The sequence below is a fragment of the Lonchura striata genome, chromosome 2 (genome assembly GCF_050655825.1).
Source record: "Lonchura striata isolate lonStrDom1 chromosome 2, ASM5065582v1, whole genome shotgun sequence".
Lineage (NCBI taxonomy): Eukaryota > Metazoa > Chordata > Aves > Passeriformes > Estrildidae > Lonchura > Lonchura striata.
Window position 1 is genome coordinate 21,173,865 of NC_140704.1, and position 7,094 is coordinate 21,180,958.

Here is a 7,094-nt window from a genome sequence, read left to right on the forward strand (position 1 = left end):
CTGGATATTGCCATGATATTGGTAGACAAGTCTGTGTTAACTTCAGCTTCACTTCTAGCTGCACAGCATGGAGCTTAGGGGGATGTCTCTCTGAACCACTGCTAAATCTGCCCCTTGGTGTTGATAGGAAAATGTCAGAATGCCTGAGATTCATCAGCTGATTTGTAACATTACATCCTTTGACACCAACACAGCAGCAGCAGCAAACAATTGTGGGGAAAACCCTGCAGGTAAATGGCACATCTGTATTGATCCAGACCCACTTAGAAAGGAATTGAAAACATGTCACTCTTTATTAGCAGTGATCGAAAGCACAGATTTTTAAGACTGGGAGGGATCATTATGATTTGATAGTCTGATCTTCTGTACAACACAGGTCAGAGGAGTCCTCTGGCACAAGGCCAAAAACCAGGGTATATTTTCTAGGAAGCAAATTATAGCCTTATTTTTTAAAAAGTCTGTGAGAGAAGAACCATCTCAGTCCTTCATAATGTATTCCAACTGCTAATCACTCTGAGTAATACTATACTACTCTTCCCAATCTCCACCAATCAATTCACAGACATTAGTAGTAAAACTTAACTAACTTTGAGCAACTTCAGTAGTGGTCTGCAGCTGTGGCAGTCACACTAGGTGCCTTTCACAGGCAGTAGAACAAATAGAAACTTTAAGGGAGTGATTCATCTAATATGTTTTAGACATCTCCTTTAGACTGAGATGAATTGTGCTTTACAATCTACTGAGAGTATTGCTTAGATCTATATTGACACACAGAGATTCTAGATGGACCAGCTCAGACACAGTCATCTGTATTTAGCCAGATGAATCCTACCATCATGCATGACTTCTTTCTTTTCAAGAGTTTGGCCTTTCTCAGCTAGACACTTTTGGACTATAAGCAAACTGTCCCTTAGCCCTGCCCTTGTTGAGAGGAATAAAGAGGGTCCCTTAGTATTTTACTTGTTTAATAATAATAATAATAATAATAATAATAATAATAATAAAGATATTCTTACAGTCTTCAAATTTTCAGTTTCAGTCTTGGACTGTGAACATCAGAACTAGAGATCTGATCATATATCAGGATGGTAAATATATCAGTAATAGGAACAACAACACTAGGTCAGTCCCAAGGTCCATCTAGATAAATGTCCTGTCTTTGACAGAGGTGTGCAGTGGATGATTCAGGGAAAGTTTAAAAAAGAAAAGAAGTGAGTGATATTTTCTGAACTCCTCTATCAGCTCCAGCTTTATGACAAATACAGACATCTCTGTCCTCAAGAGTGCCCCATGAAAGGTACTTACGAGAATTTGTCTCATTAGCACAAGCTTTTGGTCTCCATAATCAAGGAATCATAGAAAATATGGGTTGGAAGGGACCTTAAAGATCATCTAATTCCAACACTCCTGTCCCGGGCAAGGACACCTTCCCCAACACCAGGTTGCTCAGACCCCCATCCAGTTCAGCCTTAACCACTTGTACCCATCCACTGCTTCTCTAGTCAGCTTATTACAGTGCCTCACTACCCCCACAAGTAAAGCATATCTTCCTAATATCTCCTCCTTAAAGTCACTGTCCCTTGTCCTACCACTACTTACCCCTGTAAAACATAATATTCTAGGCTACTGAGTTTAGCAGTTTATATACAGAGCATTAAAAAAATAATCATTCTGTTGTTTTGTTCTGTTTTTTATTTGGTTTTGTATTTGTCATTCTCTTTTCCCATCCTTACTTGAGATCATCCTGTTTATCTTTATTAGTGGTTCTGTGCTTCAGCACTGAGCATCAGATCATCTGCTTCAAACCCTAAGAATTTCTGTTTCTGGAGGTGTGTTTTTTAAAAAGTCTTTGTCCCTGACATTTGTGCCTGTACTAAGTTGTTTAGCATTATCTACCAAAGCTGCAGCCTCAAAAGGAAGCACCAAGTGACAGGAGCTGCTCTCTTCATTTTGGTGGAGGAGAACTCCTTAGTGCTGTTTCCAGTTTTGTAAACAGAAGTATAGTGAAGTGCTCTGATAAAAATTGTTGTGAATGAGTGAAAGCTTTCTAAGATACTATTGACCATTACTGTTTACCATATTCTTCCTTCTCAACTAAGACCCTGAGAGCCCAAGAAACAATTCAGAGGCTATAAGTAGACTATAAAATTAAGCACAGTCTACAGTTCACATCAGGCTCAAACAAATCTGTTTTTACTGTTTGTGTGCCTAGGTTTTTTTACCAGGAACAGAGGGTGGCATAGTAGAAGCTGAGACATCAGTGCAGCAGTGCTACCCAGCAAGTTAGGCTTAACTGGAGAGAACATGCAGGAGCAACTGGAACCTGTGAGTGGGAAGCTTATTTTGAAGCCAGAGGTGCCAGCCAGAGGAAATACAGTTACTTAAGAACCCCACAAACAATTAAGTATCCAGAATTGGAAGTGTGCAAAGATAAGAACCATGAACAGCTCTGGCCCAAAATCACTGGTCTGTGATTTTGTGTCTTTTGTGTTCTTTCCCTGACTTGCCTGAGTCAGATCACACAAAACAAGTTTCTGAAGGAGAAAGGACTTTCAGCCTATGCAACATAGCCAAAAATAGTTAAATCTAAAATGTTATTTACAATTTTTATCTTCTTCCTCCTGGAGGTAAAAATGCTGCTGACATCCTCCATAGGAAAGATGCCTGCCAGAGGGTGGAATGCATGAAAAAGGATAATTTCCTGAATCATCCTACGAAGGCGTCCACACTATGGAGGAGGAACAGAGCGACCTCTTTGCTTCTTCCCTGTTTCACTCCATCTGCAGATGGATGTTGAACGTGGGGAGTAGGAGGTAGAGGGGAGGCACACAGGGAGTTTTGTACCTCCCACTCATCACATTTGAAGACACCAGCCCACTCACCCAGGCTTGCCCTCTCTGCTTTAGGCTGGTCTTTCATATATTAAAGAAGACCAGGGAGCCATACTGAAACAGACATTCTACATTCAAGTTAAAACCGTTATTTTATAGTTTTATATTTTCAAACACATTGTGGCTTGCTCTCTGTGCAAAACTTAAGCACAAATCCTGAATCCTGCTCAAAGCTTCAGACATGAGGGGTCAGTCTTTATACAGATCCCTCATAAAAGGCAATTTTTGTTGCCTGTGAAGATGAAAAGAAGGAAAGGTAAAGGTTTCAGAATATTTGAGGCAGAAAAGGACATGCCTGGCTCTGTAGAAGCAGTAACTGTGAGAAAGATATATCACTCCTCTTGCATCTACTAAAAAAATTTTAACTGTTCATTAAAAAAATTCCGTACAAAAAATATTTGAGTCACTCATACTCAGGCAGCAACTAGTATCTCTTACACTACCAGAAATAAGAAAGGTTTATAGTGATGAATAAGTCAGCACACAGTTAAAAAACAGAACTTGCTACCACTAGGCTTTCATTTTTACACCATGAATAAAAGTACTTTCTTGGAGTAATCAGAAAATAATGAATTCTCATTGTAATATATCCTTTCATGCAATGAAAAGTTATAGTAAAGTGCCCTCGGATTATATAATCTGCATATATCAATTGACAAAAGAGTACCTGTGCTTGTATATATGTATAGGAATAAAAAGAAGAAAAAAATAGAATGAATGCAAAGGTTTGTCATTAAAAATTGGTTTAGGATGCAAACAGAACAGATAAATAAAATTAAATATGTGGTATGTCATTTCAGGTTGAGTAAGGATTTTGCAATCTAATCGTGTCATTGATGTAAGAGATCTATTTCTACTGACACCAATGTCCCCTGATGACTGTATGGTTGTGGCCAAGGGTGACATTTCCCCTGGCTCTAGCTGTTCACAAGCAGAAATGCAACTTAATCCACTGCAGTTGAATTGACACAGATATGTGAATCTGTAAGATCTGAAGGATCTATATTTTTCTTAAAATATAGTAGCTCTGTGTTTGATGAAAATTTTCTGTTGGAACTGCAGTATCAAAAACAAAAAACCTACTCTCTCCTGTGGAAGAGTAGGTTCACAGTGTAATTACTGCCCCCAAATCAGCTGGCTCTAGACCAGTACAGAGTGAAATGTCTTGTGACAAAGAGGTCCTGAGCTGACCAATAACTCAACATCCACTTTGCTTGATCTTTGTATCACCACTGAGAAAGAATAAAGCTTCATGTCTGCCTATGCAGGGTGAATATAAATTATCACAGTATTTGCTATCGATACAGTAGCACAAACATCAAGACAAAGCTGAGCAGATCTGCATCTCTAAGGAATATGAGATCATACACATGACTGACACAACTGCTTCTGCAGGATTTGCAATGGTATAAATATGAAAATTGACTTTGAATCAAAATTATCTTATTAAATAAGCATTCATGTCAATGGCATGGACAGCACAACGTTTATTTTATCAGACATATCCACTTACTCCACTAGTTCAACAAAGCATTGTATATTGATTTGACAAAGATACTGTCAAATCATGTTGAGTGACTGCTTGTGGTACCAGTACAAATCTTAATTTATATTCTGGAACGGTGCCCTCACTGCCATCTTGGATCTCCCTACAAAATCTTCTAAGATGCATGAAAAAAATCTATTCCAAATTTTTCAGATTTATGACTCTCAAATGAAAGAAGGAACAGAAATAATCTTTCCATTTGTCAGCCTGTCACCTACATGGAACAGACAAAGCTGCTGTGGTTGCAGGAAAATTCTATTACAGGTGCAAAATGGACATTTTCTCCACATTTTATTTTTTTACTAATTTAGCATAAAAATCTATGAAATCTTAGGGCAGTAGAATGCACTTTCATTTTATGAACAAAAAGACAAATCATTATTCACTTCAGCTTATTTTGTGCAGCTGAAAAGCTAGCAAATTCTGCGTAGTGCTCAGAGGTGCATGTGCCTGGTTTGGGGAGATGTAATATGCAAAGCTGCTCTTTCCTTTCAGTCTTCCACCGAGGAGACAGCAGTAGGAGCACCTCCAAGCTCCCTTGAAATTATGAGGGAATGAGGATCACCCACTCCAGCAACCCTGCTGGCTGATTTCCTCAATCAGTTATGGATGAAGACTCTCTCCAGACTGCAGACAACTAAGAATGAGTTAATTTTTTTTTTTTTTTTTTTTTTTTTTTTTACAGAGGAACATGTTGCTTAGGAAATGCATGCAAGTGTGAAATTTTATCAGTAAGGATTACTTTGATGGTAATATGGAAAACTATCTGAAACATGAATTAAGAAACAACATTTAAAGAATGAAATCAATATAAGCTAAAAACCTTAGGAAAAAAAAGTAAAAGCCCTCACCTGACTCATCATACTGGCATGCAATATCCTTTTGTTCCATCCCAAAAGCTTGCACAGGAGACAGACGGGAACCTGGAGAGTGAAATGTGACAGGGAATGTGCAAGGTGCAGAGTGCTTTGCTATGAGCTTCCCTTTCAACCTTTCACTTCCTGGGAGGAAGCAGCCATCTCATCTTTATAGAGCAGTTCATCCTGAACCCCATCTAACAGAGGACTTGACCACTGCTTCCTGCCCTGATCTAGTGTAGCCAGACCCTACTCTACCCTCTGTTACTCTCCTGAGTCCACAGAAACCCTTCCTTTTCCTCAAATTTGCATGGGTTCCTTTCTTCCCTCACATTCCATCTGTAACCTGTGACAGGGGGATGTGCTGCATCTTGCAAAGGGATTCCTTGCTGCCCCCCACCTTTCTTCCTTCTCCCTCTCTTCTTCCTCTCCAAAGGATGGTAGGGGATAGAGAATTGGAAGCTACTAAATACCAGCAGGAAAGAGAATCAAAGTGCAAAATGTAACTAAACTGGGAAAACAAATTGTTTCCAATCCCTGACGTTAATGCCAAGTGGTTTTGCTAATTTGTTAATGCAGATGCAGCATCATATGACTTTAAAAATAATGAAACTAATATTTGTGAGAGTCTTTCATTTAAGAAAAGAGTGAAGACTTGACATTACAAAATGAGCTTTATACCTGTGTGTCTGACCTGTCTGTGTGCAAAACTTCAGTGAGAACTTCAAATCAAAGAAAAAACAGATTTAAACTATAAATGGGTATGGAGTTAAAATGCAAAGTGAGATTACTGAGCTAGAGTAACCATATATTTTGAGAAGATTAAGTGATTTTTAAAGTGTAGAAGAACTAGCCTGTCTGGATTTCAGCAAGGAATTCAGCATGATTTCACCTCAATAATATTTCTGGGTAGTGTGAAACTAAGTTCGGAGAGTGGATCTCTGGAATAAAAAGTTTCCATTTTTGTTCATAAAGCAGACCGTGTTTCAAAAACAGATACCCTGTAAACAGATTCCAGCATGGAAATTTGATTTTTGCCTCATTTTGAGAAGTTCTAGACTTTTTTACTTTTTATAGACTTTATATTTGCAGTAACAGGATATTTAACACTGTTGGAATAATTTAAAAATCTGCTGTGTCCAGAATTTAGAAATGGTCTGCAGCTCATATATATAATGATGTATTATAGACTGGAAAGAAAATTCTTTCATATTCAAATTCCTTACAAATAGAATATCTATTTTTTTCTTAGATTCAAAAGGATTAAAGTAATTTTTAAAAAAGGAGAAAAAACCCCAGAGCCTGCACTTCTTTGCTTCTGCCATGATGACTTAAGTAAACCTCTAATTTTCTGAGAAAAGTTATTTTAAAGTTCTGAGACCAGAGCACTAGATAATTCACCATTTTTATTATAAGACTACTATGTTTATACTTTGGTTTTAGTGGAGTTGGCATACTCATAAATCCCACCTTCCTCTGGCTGTTATTTCTGTCTGGTAAATTATTTTTTTATTCACCAGGCAATAAAAGGTCACTGGAAAGAGGAATATAATATTCACTCCCATAAAATAAAGTTAAAGAGTATTTAGCATTTATATCTTTCCAAGGCGGTAAACAAAATATGGTTTATTTGACTCAATGAAGACCTACGGTACTGAAAGAGATAAATCTAATGACTTGTTTTAACAAAATAAAATAAATCTTTCAAGACAAATCTTCAATAACGCTGTGTTGTTCCTGTGAAAGTCCACTGCACAATTATACATAGGTGCACATAGAAAGAGCAGCACTTTGGCTCTT